Source organism: Carcharhinus amblyrhynchos, chromosome 7 (genome assembly GCF_965287045.1).
Source record: "Carcharhinus amblyrhynchos chromosome 7, sCarAmb.v2.hapA, whole genome shotgun sequence".
NCBI classification, from domain to species: domain Eukaryota; kingdom Metazoa; phylum Chordata; class Chondrichthyes; order Carcharhiniformes; family Carcharhinidae; genus Carcharhinus; species Carcharhinus amblyrhynchos.
This window is the reverse complement of record NC_137330.1, coordinates 106,081,978-106,095,031: the sequence shown is the minus strand read 5'-3', so window position 1 is coordinate 106,095,031 and position 13,054 is coordinate 106,081,978. Positions and strand designations below refer to the sequence as shown.

Sequence of the window (13,054 nt, the reverse complement as noted above, 5' to 3'; positions counted from 1 at the left end):
CTGGCCTGAGCACTGAGACACCAGAGATAGTCTGCTTGGCACTTCTTCCTGGGTATTGCTGTTCCGACTTCTCCCACAAATCACCAGCAAAGTTCCTCAGCCAAAACGTGAGCCGCCTCTGGGCCGACAGCCGGCGTTGCGGGCAGCCCCGGCTGGCAGCAAAAGCCTACGGCACCTGGTATTCCCAGGCGGTCTCCCATCCAAGTACTAACCAGGCCTGAGCCTGCTTAGCTTCCGAGATCAGACGAGATCGGGCGTTTTCAGGCTAGTATGGCCGTAGGCGCTGGCTGCTCTCATTTCTGGCCTTTTCACGCTCACAACTCAGATGCCGACAATTGGCTTTGTGCTGTGGTCAGAGGAGGAGGGAGGGAGGGAAACACTGACGCAGTGTTTGGGGCAAAGCTCCCTGAATCAGCAGAGATACTGCGCTTGTCACTTCTTGGTGGATATTGCTGGCCTGAGCACTGAGACACCAGAGATAGTCTGCTTGGCACTTCTTCCTGGGTATTGCTGTTCCGACTTCTCCCACAAATCACCAGCAAAGTTCCTCAGCCAAAACGTGAGCCGCCTCTGGGCCGACAGCCGGCGTTGCGGGCAGCCCCGGCTGGCAGCAAAAGCCTACGGCACCTGGTATTCCCAGGCGGACTCCCATCCAAGTACTAACCAGGCCTGAGCCTGCTTAGCTTCCGAGATCAGACGAGATCGGGCGTTTTCAGGCTAGTATGGCCGTAGGCACTGGCTGCTCTCATTTCTGGCCTTTTCACGCTCACAACTCAGATGCCGACAATTGGCTTTGTGCTGTGGTCAGAGGAGGAGGGAGGGAGGGAAACACTGACGCAGTGTTTGGGGCAAAGCTCCCTGAATCAGCAGAGATACTGCGCTTGTCACTTCTTGGTGGATATTGCTGGCCTGAGCACTGAGACACCAGAGATAGTCTGCTTGGCACTTCTTCCTGGGTATTGCTGTTCCGACTTCTCCCACAAATCACCAGCAAAGTTCCTCAGCCAAAACGTGAGCCGCCTCTGGGCCGACAGCCGGCGTTGCGGGCAGCCCCGGCTGGCAGCAAAAGCCTACGGCACCTGGTATTCCCAGGCGGACTCCCATCCAAGTACTAACCAGGCCTGAGCCTGCTTAGCTTCCGAGATCAGACGAGATCGGGCGTTTTCAGGCTAGTATGGCCGTAGGCACTGGCTGCTCTCATTTCTGGCCTTTTCACGCTCACAACTCAGATGCCGACAATTGGCTTTGTGCTGTGGTCAGAGGAGGAGGGAGGGAGGGAAACACTGACGCAGTGTTTGGGGCAAAGCTCCCTGAATCAGCAGAGATACTGCGCTTGTCACTTCTTGGTGGATATTGCTGGCCTGAGCACTGAGACACCAGAGATAGTCTGCTTGGCACTTCTTCCTGGGTATTGCTGTTCCGACTTCTCCCACAAATCACCAGCAAAGTTCCTCAGCCAAAACGTGAGCCGCCCCTGGGCCGACAGCCGGCGTTGCGGGCAGCCCCGGCTGGCAGCAAAAGCCTACGGCACCTGGTATTCCCAGGCGGTCTCGCATCCAAGTACTAACCAGGCCTGAGCCTGCTTAGCTTCCGAGATGAGACGAGATCGGGCGTTTTCAGGCTAGTATGGCCGTAGGCGCTGGCTGCTCTCATTTCTGGCCTTTTCACGCTCACAACTCAGATGCCGACAATTGGCTTTGTGCTGTGGTCAGAGGAGGAGGGAGGGAGGGAAACACTGACGCAGTGTTTGGGGCAAAGCTCCCTGAATCAGCAGAGATACTGCGCTTGTCACTTCTTGGTGGATATTGCTGGCCTGAGCACTGAGACACCAGAGATAGTCTGCTTGGCACTTCTTCCTGGGTATTGCTGTTCCGACTTCTCCCACAAATCACCAGCAAAGTTCCTCAGCCAAAACGTGAGCCGCCTCTGGGCCGACAGCCGGCGTTGCGGGCAGCCCCGGCTGGCAGCAAAAGCCTACGGCACCTGGTATTCCCAGGCGGTCTCCCATCCAAGTACTAACCAGGCCTGAGCCTGCTTAGCTTCCGAGATCAGACGAGATCGGGCGTTTTCAGCCTAGTATGGCCGTATGCGCTGGCTGCTCTCATTTCTGGCCTTTTCACGCTCACAACTCAGATGCCGACAATTGGCTTTGTGCTGTGGTCAGAGGAGGAGGGAGGGAGGGAAACACTGACGCAGTGTTTGGGGCAAAGCTCCCTGAATCAGCAGAGATACTGCGCTTGTCACTTCTTGGTGGATATTGCTGGCCTGAGCACTGAGACACCAGAGATAGTCTGCTTGGCACTTCTTCCTGGGTATTGCTGTTCCGACTTCTCCCACAAATCACCAGCAAAGTTCCTCAGCCAAAACGTGAGCCGCCCCTGGGCCGACAGCCGGCGTTGCGGGCAGCCCCGGCTGGCAGCAAAAGCCTACGGCACCTGGTATTCCCAGGCGGTCTCCCATCCAAGTACTAACCAGGCCTGAGCCTGCTTAGCTTCCGAGATCAGACGAGATCGGGCGTTTTCAGGCTAGCATGGCCGTAGGCGCTGGCTGCACTCATTTCTGGCCTTTTCACGCTCACAACTCAGATGCCGACAATTGGCTTTGTGCTGTGGTCAGAGGAGGAGGGAGGGAGGGAAACACTGACGCAGTGTTTGGGGCAAAGCTCCCTGAATCAGCAGAGATACTGCGCTTGTCACTTCTTGGTGGATATTGCTGGCCTGAGCACTGAGACACCAGAGATAGTCTGCTTGGCACTTCTTCCTGGGTATTGCTGTTCCGACTTCTCCCACAAATCACCAGCAAAGTTCCTCAGCCAAAACGTGAGCCGCCTCTGGGCCGACAGCCGGCGTTGCGGGCAGCCCCGGCTGGCAGCAAAAGCCTACGGCACCTGGTATTCCCAGGCGGTCTCCCATCCAAGTACTAACCAGGCCTGAGCCTGCTTAGCTTCCGAGATCAGACGTTTTCAGGCTAGTATGGCCGTAGGCGCTGGCTGCTCTCATTTCTGGCCTTTTCACGCTCACAACTCAGATGCCGACAATTGGCTTTGTGCTGTGGTCAGAGGAGGAGGGAGGGAGGGAAACACTGACGCAGTGTTTGGGGCAAAGCTCCCTGAATCAGCAGAGATACTGCGCTTGTCACTTCTTGGTGGATATTGCTGGCCTGAGCACTGAGACACCAGAGATAGTCTGCTTGGCACTTCTTCCTGGGTATTGCTGTTCCGACTTCTCCCACAAATCACCAGCAAAGTTCCTCAGCCAAAACGTGAGCCGCCCCTGGGCCGACAGCCGGCGTTGCGGGCAGCCCCGGCTGGCAGCAAAAGCCTACGGCACCTGGTATTCCCAGGCGGTCTCCCATCCAAGTACTAACCAGGCCTGAGCCTGCTTAGCTTCCGAGATCAGACGAGATCGGGCGTTTTCAGGCTAGTATGGCCGTAGGCGCTGGCTGCTCTCATTTCTGGCCTTTTCACGCTCACAACTCAGATGCCGACAATTGGCTTTGTGCTGTGGTCAGAGGAGGAGGGAGGGAGGGAAACACTGACGCAGTGTTTGGGGCAAAGCTCCCTGAATCAGCAGAGATACTGCGCTTGTCACTTCTTGGTGGATATTGCTGGCCTGAGCACTGAGACACCAGAGATAGTCTGCTTGGCACTTCTTCCTGGGTATTGCTGTTCCGACTTCTCCCACAAATCACCAGCAAAGTTCCTCAGCCAAAACGTGAGCCGCCTCTGGGCCGACAGCCGGCGTTGCGGGCAGCCCCGGCTGGCAGCAAAAGCCTACGGCACCTGGTATTCCCAGGCGGTCTCCCATCCAAGTACTAACCAGGCCTGAGCCTGCTTAGCTTCCGAGATCAGACGAGATCAGACGTTTTCAGGCTAGTATGGCCGTAGGCGCTGGCTGCTCTCATTTCTGGCCTTTTCACGCTCACAACTCAGATGCCGACAATTGGCTTTGTGCTGTGGTCAGAGGAGGAGGGAGGGAGGGAAACACTGACGCAGTGTTTGGGGCAAAGCTCCCTGAATCAGCAGAGATACTGCGCTTGTCACTTCTTGGTGGATATTGCTGGCCTGAGCACTGAGACACCAGAGATAGTCTGCTTGGCACTTCTTCCTGGGTATTGCTGTTCCGACTTCTCCCACAAATCACCAGCAAAGTTCCTCAGCCAAAACGTGAGCCGCCTCTGGGCCGACAGCCGGCGTTGCGGGCAGCCCCGGCTGGCAGCAAAAGCCTACGGCACCTGGTATTCCCAGGCGGACTCCCATCCAAGTACTAACCAGGCCTGAGCCTGCTTAGCTTCCGAGATCAGACGAGATCGGGCGTTTTCAGGCTAGTATGGCCGTAGGCACTGGCTGCTCTCATTTCTGGCCTTTTCACGCTCACAACTCAGATGCCGACAATTGGCTTTGTGCTGTGGTCAGAGGAGGAGGGAGGGAGGGAAACACTGACGCAGTGTTTGGGGCAAAGCTCCCTGAATCAGCAGAGATACTGCGCTTGTCACTTCTTGGTGGATATTGCTGGCCTGAGCACTGAGACACCAGAGATAGTCTGCTTGGCACTTCTTCCTGGGTATTGCTGTTCCGACTTCTCCCACAAATCACCAGCAAAGTTCCTCAGCCAAAACGTGAGCCGCCCCTGGGCCGACAGCCGGCGTTGCGGGCAGCCCCGGCTGGCAGCAAAAGCCTACGGCACCTGGTATTCCCAGGCGGTCTCGCATCCAAGTACTAACCAGGCCTGAGCCTGCTTAGCTTCCGAGATCAGACGAGATCGGGCGTTTTCAGGCTAGTATGGCCGTAGGCGCTGGCTGCTCTCATTTCTGGCCTTTTCACGCTCACAACTCAGATGCCGACAATTGGCTTTGTGCTGTGGTCAGAGGAGGAGGGAGGGAGGGAAACACTGACGCAGTGTTTGGGGCAAAGCTCCCTGAATCAGCAGAGATACTGCGCTTGTCACTTCTTGGTGGATATTGCTGGCCTGAGCACTGAGACACCAGAGATAGTCTGCTTGGCACTTCTTCCTGGGTATTGCTGTTCCGACTTCTCCCACAAATCACCAGCAAAGTTCCTCAGCCAAAACGTGAGCCGCCTCTGGGCCGACAGCCGGCGTTGCGGGCAGCCCCGGCTGGCAGCAAAAGCCTACGGCACCTGGTATTCCCAGGCGGTCTCCCATCCAAGTACTAACCAGGCCTGAGCCTGCTTAGCTTCCGAGATCAGACCAGATCGGGCGTTTTCAGGCTAGTATGGCCGTAGGCGCTGGCTGCTCTCATTTCTGGCCTTTTCACGCTCACAACTCAGATGCCGACAATTGGCTTTGTGCTGTGGTCAGAGGAGGAGGGAGGGAGGGAAACACTGACGCAGTGTTTGGGGCAAAGCTCCCTGAATCAGCAGAGATACTGCGCTTGTCACTTCTTGGTGGATATTGCTGGCCTGAGCACTGAGACACCAGAGATAGTCTGCTTGGCACTTCTTCCTGGGTATTGCTGTTCCGACTTCTCCCACAAATCACCAGCAAAGTTCCTCAGCCAAAACGTGAGCCGCCCCTGGGCCGACAGCCGGCGTTGCGGGCAGCCCCGGCTGGCAGCAAAAGCCTACGGCACCTGGTATTCCCAGGCGGTCTCCCATCCAAGTACTAACCAGGCCTGAGCCTGCTTAGCTTCCGAGATCAGACGAGATCGGGCGTTTTCAGGCTAGTATGGCCGTAGGCGCTGGCTGCTCTCATTTCTGGCCTTTTCACGCTCACAACTCAGATGCCGACAATTGGCTTTGTGCTGTGGTCAGAGGAGGAGGGAGGGAGGGAAACACTGACGCAGTGTTTGGGGCAAAGCTCCCTGAATCAGCAGAGATACTGCGCTTGTCACTTCTTGGTGGATATTGCTGGCCTGAGCACTGAGACACCAGAGATAGTCTGCTTGGCACTTCTTCCTGGGTATTGCTGTTCCGACTTCTCCCACAAATCACCAGCAAAGTTCCTCAGCCAAAACGTGAGCCGCCTCTGAGCCGACAGCCGGCGTTGCGGGCAGCCCCGGCTGGCAGCAAAAGCCTACGGCACCTGGTATTCCCAGGCGGTCTCCCATCCAAGTACTAACCAGGCCTGAGCCTGCTTAGCTTCCGAGATCAGACGAGATCGGGCGTTTTCAGGCTAGTATGGCCGTAGGCGCTGGCTGCTCTCATTTCTGGCCTTTTCACGCTCACAACTCAGATGCCGACAATTGGCTTTGTGCTGTGGTCAGAGGAGGAGGGAGGGAGGGAAACACTGACGCAGTGTTTGGGGCAAAGCTCCCTGAATCAGCAGAGATACTGCGCTTGTCACTTCTTGGTGGATATTGCTGGCCTGAGCACTGAGACACCAGAGATAGTCTGCTTGGCACTTCTTCCTGGGTATTGCTGTTCCGACTTCTCCCACAAATCACCAGCAAAGTTCCTCAGCCAAAACGTGAGCCGCCTCTGGGCCGACAGCCGGCGTTGCGGGCAGCCCCGGCTGGCAGCAAAAGCCTACGGCACCTGGTATTCCCAGGCGGACTCCCATCCAAGTACTAACCAGGCCTGAGCCTGCTTAGCTTCCGAGATCAGACGAGATCGGGCGTTTTCAGGCTAGTATGGCCGTAGGCACTGGCTACTCTCATTTCTGGCCTTTTCACGCTCACAACTCAGATGCCGACAATTGGCTTTGTGCTGTGGTCAGAGGAGGAGGGAGGGAGGGAAACACTGACGCAGTGTTTGGGGCAAAGCTCCCTGAATCAGCAGAGATACTGCGCTTGTCACTTCTTGGTGGATATTGCTGGCCTGAGCACTGAGACACCAGAGATAGTCTGCTTGGCACTTCTTCCTGGGTATTGCTGTTCCGACTTCTCCCACAAATCACCAGCAAAGTTCCTCAGCCAAAACGTGAGCCGCCCCTGGGCCGACAGCCGGCGTTGCGGGCAGCCCCGGCTGGCAGCAAAAGCCTACGGCACCTGGTATTCCCAGGCGGTCTCGCATCCAAGTACTAACCAGGCCTGAGCCTGCTTAGCTTCCGAGATCAGACGAGATCGGGCGTTTTCAGGCTAGTATGGCCGTAGGCGCTGGCTGCTCTCATTTCTGGCCTTTTCACGCTCACAACTCAGATGCCGACAATTGGCTTTGTGCTGTGGTCAGAGGAGGAGGGAGGGAGGGAAACACTGACGCAGTGTTTGGGGCAAAGCTCCCTGAATCAGCAGAGATACTGCGCTTGTCACTTCTTGGTGGATATTGCTGGCCTGAGCACTGAGACACCAGAGATAGTCTGCTTGGCACTTCTTCCTGGGTATTGCTGTTCCGACTTCTCCCACAAATCACCAGCAAAGTTCCTCAGCCAAAACGTGAGCCGCCTCTGGGCCGACAGCCGGCGTTGCGGGCAGCCCCGGCTGGCAGCAAAAGCCTACGGCACCTGGTATTCCCAGGCGGTCTCCCATCCAAGTACTAATCAGGCCTGAGCCTGCTTAGCTTCCGAGATCAGACCAGATCGGGCGTTTTCAGGCTAGTATGGCCGTAGGCGCTGGCTGCTCTCATTTCTGGCCTTTTCACGCTCACAACTCAGATGCCGACAATTGGCTTTGTGCTGTGGTCAGAGGAGGAGGGAGGGAGGGAAACACTGACGCAGTGTTTGGGGCAAAGCTCCCTGAATCAGCAGAGATACTGCGCTTGTCACTTCTTGGTGGATATTGCTGGCCTGAGCACTGAGACACCAGAGATAGTCTGCTTGGCACTTCTTCCTGGGTATTGCTGTTCCGACTTCTCCCACAAATCACCAGCAAAGTTCCTCAGCCAAAACGTGAGCCGCCCCTGGGCCGACAGCCGGCGTTGCGGGCAGCCCCGGCTGGCAGCAAAAGCCTACGGCACCTGGTATTCCCAGGCGGTCTCCCATCCAAGTACTAACCAGGCCTGAGCCTGCTTAGCTTCCGAGATCAGACGAGATCAGGCGTTTTCAGGCTAGTATGGCCGTAGGCGCTGGCTGCACTCATTTCTGGCCTTTTCACGCTCACAACTCAGATGCCGACAATTGGCTTTGTGCTGTGGTCAGAGGAGGAGGGAGGGAGGGAAACACTGACGCAGTGTTTGGGGCAAAGCTCCCTGAATCAGCAGAGATACTGCGCTTGTCACTTCTTGGTGGATATTGCTGGCCTGAGCACTGAGACACCAGAGATAGTCTGCTTGGCACTTCTTCCTGGGTATTGCTGTTCCGACTTCTCCCACAAATCACCAGCAAAGTTCCTCAGCCAAAACGTGAGCCGCCTCTGGGCCGACAGCCGGCGTTGCGGGCAGCCCCGGCTGGCAGCAAAAGCCTACGGCACCTGGTATTCCCAGGCGGTCTCCCATCCAAGTACTAACCAGGCCTGAGCCTGCTTAGCTTCCGAGATCAGACGTTTTCAGGCTAGTATGGCCGTAGGCGCTGGCTGCTCTCATTTCTGGCCTTTTCACGCTCACAACTCAGATGCCGACAATTGGCTTTGTGCTGTGGTCAGAGGAGGAGGGAGGGAGGGAAACACTGACGCAGTGTTTGGGGCAAAGCTCCCTGAATCAGCAGAGATACTGCGCTTGTCACTTCTTGGTGGATATTGCTGGCCTGAGCACTGAGACACCAGAGATAGTCTGCTTGGCACTTCTTCCTGGGTATTGCTGTTCCGACTTCTCCCACAAATCACCAGCAAAGTTCCTCAGCCAAAACGTGAGCCGCCTCTGGGCCGACAGCCGGCGTTGCGGGCAGCCCCGGCTGGCAGCAAAAGCCTACGGCACCGTGTATTCCCAGGCGGTCTCCCATCCAAGTACTAACCAGGCCTGAGCCTGCTTAGCTTCCGAGATCAGACGAGATCGGGCGTTTTCAGGCTAGTATGGCCGTAGGCGCTGGCTGCTCTCATTTCTGGCCTTTTCACGCTCACAACTCAGATGCCGACAATTGGCTTTGTGCTGTGGTCAGAGGAGGAGGGAGGGAGGGAAACACTGACGCAGTGTTTGGGGCAAAGCTCCCTGAATCAGCAGAGATACTGCGCTTGTCACTTCTTGGTGGATATTGCTGGCCTGAGCACTGAGACACCAGAGATAGTCTGCTTGGCACTTCTTCCTGGGTATTGCTGTTCCGACTTCTCCCACAAATCACCAGCAAAGTTCCTCAGCCAAAACGTGAGCCGCCTCTGGGCCGACAGCCGGCGTTGCGGGCAGCCCCGGCTGGCAGCAAAAGCCTACAGCACCTGGTATTCCCAGGCGGTCTCCCATCCAAGTACTAACCAGGCCTGAGCCTGCTTAGCTTCCGAGATCAGACGAGATCGGGCGTTTTCAGGCTAGTATGGCCGTAGGCGCTGGCTGCTCTCATTTCTGGCCTTTTCACGCTCACAACTCAGATGCCGACAATTGGCTTTGTGCTGTGGTCAGAGGAGGAGGGAGGGAGGGAAACACTGACGCAGTGTTTGGGGCAAAGCTCCCTGAATCAGCAGAGATACTGCGCTTGTCACTTCTTGGTGGATATTGCTGGCCTGAGCACTGAGACACCAGAGATAGTCTGCTTGGCACTTCTTCCTGGGTATTGCTGTTCCGACTTCTCCCACAAATCACCAGCAAAGTTCCTCAGCCAAAACGTGAGCCGCCTCTGGGCCGACAGCCGGCGTTGCGGGCAGCCCCGGCTGGCAGCAAAAGCCTACGGCACCTGGTATTCCCAGGCGGACTCCCATCCAAGTACTAACCAGGCCTGAGCCTGCTTAGCTTCCGAGATCAGACGAGATCGGGCGTTTTCAGGCTAGTATGGCCGTAGGCACTGGCTGCTCTCATTTCTGGCCTTTTCACGCTCACAACTCAGATGCCGACAATTGGCTTTGTGCTGTGGTCAGAGGAGGAGGGAGGGAGGGAAACACTGACGCAGTGTTTGGGGCAAAGCTCCCTGAATCAGCAGAGATACTGCGCTTGTCACTTCTTGGTGGATATTGCTGGCCTGAGCACTGAGACACCAGAGATAGTCTGCTTGGCACTTCTTCCTGGGTATTGCTGTTCCGACTTCTCCCACAAATCACCAGCAAAGTTCCTCAGCCAAAACGTGAGCCGCCCCTGGGCCGACAGCCGGCGTTGCGGGCAGCCCCGGCTGGCAGCAAAAGCCTACGGCACCTGGTATTCCCAGGCGGTCTCGCATCCAAGTACTAACCAGGCCTGAGCCTGCTTAGCTTCCGAGATCAGACGAGATCGGGCGTTTTCAGGCTAGTATGGCCGTAGGCGCTGGCTGCTCTCATTTCTGGCCTTTTCACGCTCACAACTCAGATGCCGACAATTGGCTTTGTGCTGTGGTCAGAGGAGGAGGGAGGGAGGGAAACACTGACGCAGTGTTTGGGGCAAAGCTCCCTGAATCAGCAGAGATACTGCGCTTGTCACTTCTTGGTGGATATTGCTGGCCTGAGCACTGAGACACCAGAGATAGTCTGCTTGGCACTTCTTCCTGGGTATTGCTGTTCCGACTTCTCCCACAAATCACCAGCAAAGTTCCTCAGCCAAAACGTGAGCCGCCTCTGGGCCGACAGCCGGCGTTGCGGGCAGCCCCGGCTGGCAGCAAAAGCCTACGGCACCTGGTATTCCCAGGCGGTCTCCCATCCAAGTACTAACCAGGCCTGAGCCTGCTTAGCTTCCGAGATCAGACCAGATCGGGCGTTTTCAGGCTAGTATGGCCGTAGGCGCTGGCTGCTCTCATTTCTGGCCTTTTCACGCTCACAACTCAGATGCCGACAATTGGCTTTGTGCTGTGGTCAGAGGAGGAGGGAGGGAGGGAAACACTGACGCAGTGTTTGGGGCAAAGCTCCCTGAATCAGCAGAGATACTGCGCTTGTCACTTCTTGGTGGATATTGCTGGCCTGAGCACTGAGACACCAGAGATAGTCTGCTTGGCACTTCTTCCTGGGTATTGCTGTTCCGACTTCTCCCACAAATCACCAGCAAAGTTCCTCAGCCAAAACGTGAGCCGCCCCTGGGCCGACAGCCGGCGTTGCGGGCAGCCCCGGCTGGCAGCAAAAGCCTACGGCACCTGGTATTCCCAGGCGGTCTCCCATCCAAGTACTAACCAGGCCTGAGCCTGCTTAGCTTCCGAGATCAGACGAGATCGGGCGTTTTCAGGCTAGCATGGCCGTAGGCGCTGGCTGCACTCATTTCTGGCCTTTTCACGCTCACAACTCAGATGCCGACAATTGGCTTTGTGCTGTGGTCAGAGGAGGAGGGAGGGAGGGAAACACTGACGCAGTGTTTGGGGCAAAGCTCCCTGAATCAGCAGAGATACTGCGCTTGTCACTTCTTGGTGGATATTGCTGGCCTGAGCACTGAGACACCAGAGATAGTCTGCTTGGCACTTCTTCCTGGGTATTGCTGTTCCGACTTCTCCCACAAATCACCAGCAAAGTTCCTCAGCCAAAACGTGAGCCGCCTCTGGGCCGACAGCCGGCGTTGCGGGCAGCCCCGGCTGGCAGCAAAAGCCTACGGCACCTGGTATTCCCAGGCGGTCTCCCATCCAAGTACTAACCAGGCCTGAGCCTGCTTAGCTTCCGAGATCAGACGTTTTCAGGCTAGTATGGCCGTAGGCGCTGGCTGCTCTCATTTCTGGCCTTTTCACGCTCACAACTCAGATGCCGACAATTGGCTTTGTGCTGTGGTCAGAGGAGGAGGGAGGGAGGGAAACACTGACGCAGTGTTTGGGGCAAAGCTCCCTGAATCAGCAGAGATACTGCGCTTGTCACTTCTTGGTGGATATTGCTGGCCTGAGCACTGAGACACCAGAGATAGTCTGCTTGGCACTTCTTCCTGGGTATTGCTGTTCCGACTTCTCCCACAAATCACCAGCAAAGTTCCTCAGCCAAAACGTGAGCCGCCCCTGGGCCGACAGCCGGCGTTGCGGGCAGCCCCGGCTGGCAGCAAAAGCCTACGGCACCTGGTATTCCCAGGCGGTCTCCCATCCAAGTACTAACCAGGCCTGAGCCTGCTTAGCTTCCGAGATCAGACGAGATCGGGCGTTTTCAGGCTAGTATGGCCGTAGGCGCTGGCTGCTCTCATTTCTGGCCTTTTCACGCTCACAACTCAGATGCCGACAATTGGCTTTGTGCTGTGGTCAGAGGAGGAGGGAGGGAGGGAAACACTGACGCAGTGTTTGGGGCAAAGCTCCCTGAATCAGCAGAGATACTGCGCTTGTCACTTCTTGGTGGATATTGCTGGCCTGAGCACTGAGACACCAGAGATAGTCTGCTTGGCACTTCTTCCTGGGTATTGCTGTTCCGACTTCTCCCACAAATCACCAGCAAAGTTCCTCAGCCAAAACGTGAGCCGCCTCTGGGCCGACAGCCGGCGTTGCGGGCAGCCCCGGCTGGCAGCAAAAGCCTACGGCACCTGGTATTCCCAGGCGGTCTCCCATCCAAGTACTAACCAGGCCTGAGCCTGCTTAGCTTCCGAGATCAGACGAGATCAGACGTTTTCAGGCTAGTATGGCCGTAGGCGCTGGCTGCTCTCATTTCTGGCCTTTTCACGCTCACAACTCAGATGCCGACAATTGGCTTTGTGCTGTGGTCAGAGGAGGAGGGAGGGAGGGAAACACTGACGCAGTGTTTGGGGCAAAGCTCCCTGAATCAGCAGAGATACTGCGCTTGTCACTTCTTGGTGGATATTGCTGGCCTGAGCACTGAGACACCAGAGATAGTCTGCTTGGCACTTCTTCCTGGGTATTGCTGTTCCGACTTCTCCCACAAATCACCAGCAAAGTTCCTCAGCCAAAACGTGAGCCGCCTCTGGGCCGACAGCCGGCGTTGCGGGCAGCCCCGGCTGGCAGCAAAAGCCTACGGCACCTGGTATTCCCAGGCGGACTCCCATCCAAGTACTAACCAGGCCTGAGCCTGCTTAGCTTCCGAGATCAGACGAGATCGGGCGTTTTCAGGCTAGTATGGCCGTAGGCACTGGCTGCTCTCATTTCTGGCCTTTTCACGCTCACAACTCAGATGCCGACAATTGGCTTTGTGCTGTGGTCAGAGGAGGAGGGAGGGAGGGAAACACTGACGCAGTGTTTGGGGCAAAGCTCCCTGAATCAGCAGAGATACTGCG

At 56.6% G+C, this 13,054-nt stretch overlaps 26 non-coding genes and 3 pseudogenes across 26 annotated transcripts; all 29 read right to left on the bottom strand.

Moving 5' to 3' along the window:
* Positions 1-163: 163 nt before the first annotated feature.
* LOC145345891 (5S ribosomal RNA) lies at positions 164-282 on the bottom strand. The gene has a single exon (XR_013887261.1). It is a non-coding gene; the product is annotated as a 5S ribosomal RNA (ribosomal RNA).
* Positions 283-615: 333 nt separating this feature from the next.
* Positions 616-734, bottom strand: LOC145346047 (5S ribosomal RNA). The gene has a single exon (XR_013887410.1). It is a non-coding gene; the product is annotated as a 5S ribosomal RNA (ribosomal RNA).
* A 333-nt stretch (positions 735-1,067) lies between these two features.
* LOC145346046 (5S ribosomal RNA) lies at positions 1,068-1,186 on the bottom strand. The gene has a single exon (XR_013887409.1). It is a non-coding gene; the product is annotated as a 5S ribosomal RNA (ribosomal RNA).
* Positions 1,187-1,519: 333 nt separating this feature from the next.
* LOC145345681 (5S ribosomal RNA) lies at positions 1,520-1,638 on the bottom strand. Its single transcript, XR_013887137.1, has one exon. It is a non-coding gene; the product is annotated as a 5S ribosomal RNA (ribosomal RNA).
* A 333-nt stretch (positions 1,639-1,971) lies between these two features.
* On the bottom strand, positions 1,972-2,090 carry LOC145346312 (5S ribosomal RNA). The gene has a single exon (XR_013887665.1). It is a non-coding gene; the product is annotated as a 5S ribosomal RNA (ribosomal RNA).
* Positions 2,091-2,423: 333 nt separating this feature from the next.
* Positions 2,424-2,542, bottom strand: LOC145346074 (5S ribosomal RNA). The gene has a single exon (XR_013887437.1). It is a non-coding gene; the product is annotated as a 5S ribosomal RNA (ribosomal RNA).
* Positions 2,543-2,875: 333 nt separating this feature from the next.
* Positions 2,876-2,984, bottom strand: LOC145345720 (5S ribosomal RNA; annotated as a pseudogene).
* Positions 2,985-3,317: 333 nt separating this feature from the next.
* Positions 3,318-3,436, bottom strand: LOC145345890 (5S ribosomal RNA). The gene has a single exon (XR_013887260.1). It is a non-coding gene; the product is annotated as a 5S ribosomal RNA (ribosomal RNA).
* Positions 3,437-3,769: 333 nt separating this feature from the next.
* Positions 3,770-3,888, bottom strand: LOC145346260 (5S ribosomal RNA). The gene has a single exon (XR_013887614.1). It is a non-coding gene; the product is annotated as a 5S ribosomal RNA (ribosomal RNA).
* Positions 3,889-4,221: 333 nt separating this feature from the next.
* On the bottom strand, positions 4,222-4,340 carry LOC145346045 (5S ribosomal RNA). Its single transcript, XR_013887408.1, has one exon. It is a non-coding gene; the product is annotated as a 5S ribosomal RNA (ribosomal RNA).
* Positions 4,341-4,673: 333 nt separating this feature from the next.
* On the bottom strand, positions 4,674-4,792 carry LOC145346279 (5S ribosomal RNA). The gene has a single exon (XR_013887633.1). It is a non-coding gene; the product is annotated as a 5S ribosomal RNA (ribosomal RNA).
* A 333-nt stretch (positions 4,793-5,125) lies between these two features.
* LOC145346200 (5S ribosomal RNA) lies at positions 5,126-5,244 on the bottom strand. Its single transcript, XR_013887557.1, has one exon. It is a non-coding gene; the product is annotated as a 5S ribosomal RNA (ribosomal RNA).
* A 333-nt stretch (positions 5,245-5,577) lies between these two features.
* On the bottom strand, positions 5,578-5,696 carry LOC145345889 (5S ribosomal RNA). Its single transcript, XR_013887259.1, has one exon. It is a non-coding gene; the product is annotated as a 5S ribosomal RNA (ribosomal RNA).
* Positions 5,697-6,029: 333 nt separating this feature from the next.
* LOC145345888 (5S ribosomal RNA) lies at positions 6,030-6,148 on the bottom strand. Its single transcript, XR_013887258.1, has one exon. It is a non-coding gene; the product is annotated as a 5S ribosomal RNA (ribosomal RNA).
* A 333-nt stretch (positions 6,149-6,481) lies between these two features.
* Positions 6,482-6,600, bottom strand: LOC145346044 (5S ribosomal RNA). Its single transcript, XR_013887407.1, has one exon. It is a non-coding gene; the product is annotated as a 5S ribosomal RNA (ribosomal RNA).
* A 333-nt stretch (positions 6,601-6,933) lies between these two features.
* LOC145346278 (5S ribosomal RNA) lies at positions 6,934-7,052 on the bottom strand. Its single transcript, XR_013887632.1, has one exon. It is a non-coding gene; the product is annotated as a 5S ribosomal RNA (ribosomal RNA).
* Positions 7,053-7,385: 333 nt separating this feature from the next.
* LOC145346251 (5S ribosomal RNA) lies at positions 7,386-7,504 on the bottom strand. Its single transcript, XR_013887605.1, has one exon. It is a non-coding gene; the product is annotated as a 5S ribosomal RNA (ribosomal RNA).
* Positions 7,505-7,837: 333 nt separating this feature from the next.
* Positions 7,838-7,956, bottom strand: LOC145346079 (5S ribosomal RNA). Its single transcript, XR_013887442.1, has one exon. It is a non-coding gene; the product is annotated as a 5S ribosomal RNA (ribosomal RNA).
* A 333-nt stretch (positions 7,957-8,289) lies between these two features.
* Positions 8,290-8,398, bottom strand: LOC145345719 (5S ribosomal RNA; annotated as a pseudogene).
* Positions 8,399-8,731: 333 nt separating this feature from the next.
* On the bottom strand, positions 8,732-8,850 carry LOC145346309 (5S ribosomal RNA). Its single transcript, XR_013887662.1, has one exon. It is a non-coding gene; the product is annotated as a 5S ribosomal RNA (ribosomal RNA).
* A 333-nt stretch (positions 8,851-9,183) lies between these two features.
* On the bottom strand, positions 9,184-9,302 carry LOC145345999 (5S ribosomal RNA). The gene has a single exon (XR_013887364.1). It is a non-coding gene; the product is annotated as a 5S ribosomal RNA (ribosomal RNA).
* A 333-nt stretch (positions 9,303-9,635) lies between these two features.
* On the bottom strand, positions 9,636-9,754 carry LOC145346042 (5S ribosomal RNA). Its single transcript, XR_013887405.1, has one exon. It is a non-coding gene; the product is annotated as a 5S ribosomal RNA (ribosomal RNA).
* A 333-nt stretch (positions 9,755-10,087) lies between these two features.
* Positions 10,088-10,206, bottom strand: LOC145346277 (5S ribosomal RNA). The gene has a single exon (XR_013887631.1). It is a non-coding gene; the product is annotated as a 5S ribosomal RNA (ribosomal RNA).
* A 333-nt stretch (positions 10,207-10,539) lies between these two features.
* LOC145346199 (5S ribosomal RNA) lies at positions 10,540-10,658 on the bottom strand. Its single transcript, XR_013887556.1, has one exon. It is a non-coding gene; the product is annotated as a 5S ribosomal RNA (ribosomal RNA).
* A 333-nt stretch (positions 10,659-10,991) lies between these two features.
* Positions 10,992-11,110, bottom strand: LOC145346073 (5S ribosomal RNA). Its single transcript, XR_013887436.1, has one exon. It is a non-coding gene; the product is annotated as a 5S ribosomal RNA (ribosomal RNA).
* A 333-nt stretch (positions 11,111-11,443) lies between these two features.
* Positions 11,444-11,552, bottom strand: LOC145345718 (5S ribosomal RNA; annotated as a pseudogene).
* Positions 11,553-11,885: 333 nt separating this feature from the next.
* On the bottom strand, positions 11,886-12,004 carry LOC145345887 (5S ribosomal RNA). The gene has a single exon (XR_013887257.1). It is a non-coding gene; the product is annotated as a 5S ribosomal RNA (ribosomal RNA).
* A 333-nt stretch (positions 12,005-12,337) lies between these two features.
* Positions 12,338-12,456, bottom strand: LOC145346259 (5S ribosomal RNA). The gene has a single exon (XR_013887613.1). It is a non-coding gene; the product is annotated as a 5S ribosomal RNA (ribosomal RNA).
* A 333-nt stretch (positions 12,457-12,789) lies between these two features.
* On the bottom strand, positions 12,790-12,908 carry LOC145346041 (5S ribosomal RNA). The gene has a single exon (XR_013887404.1). It is a non-coding gene; the product is annotated as a 5S ribosomal RNA (ribosomal RNA).
* Positions 12,909-13,054: the final 146 nt, after the last annotated feature.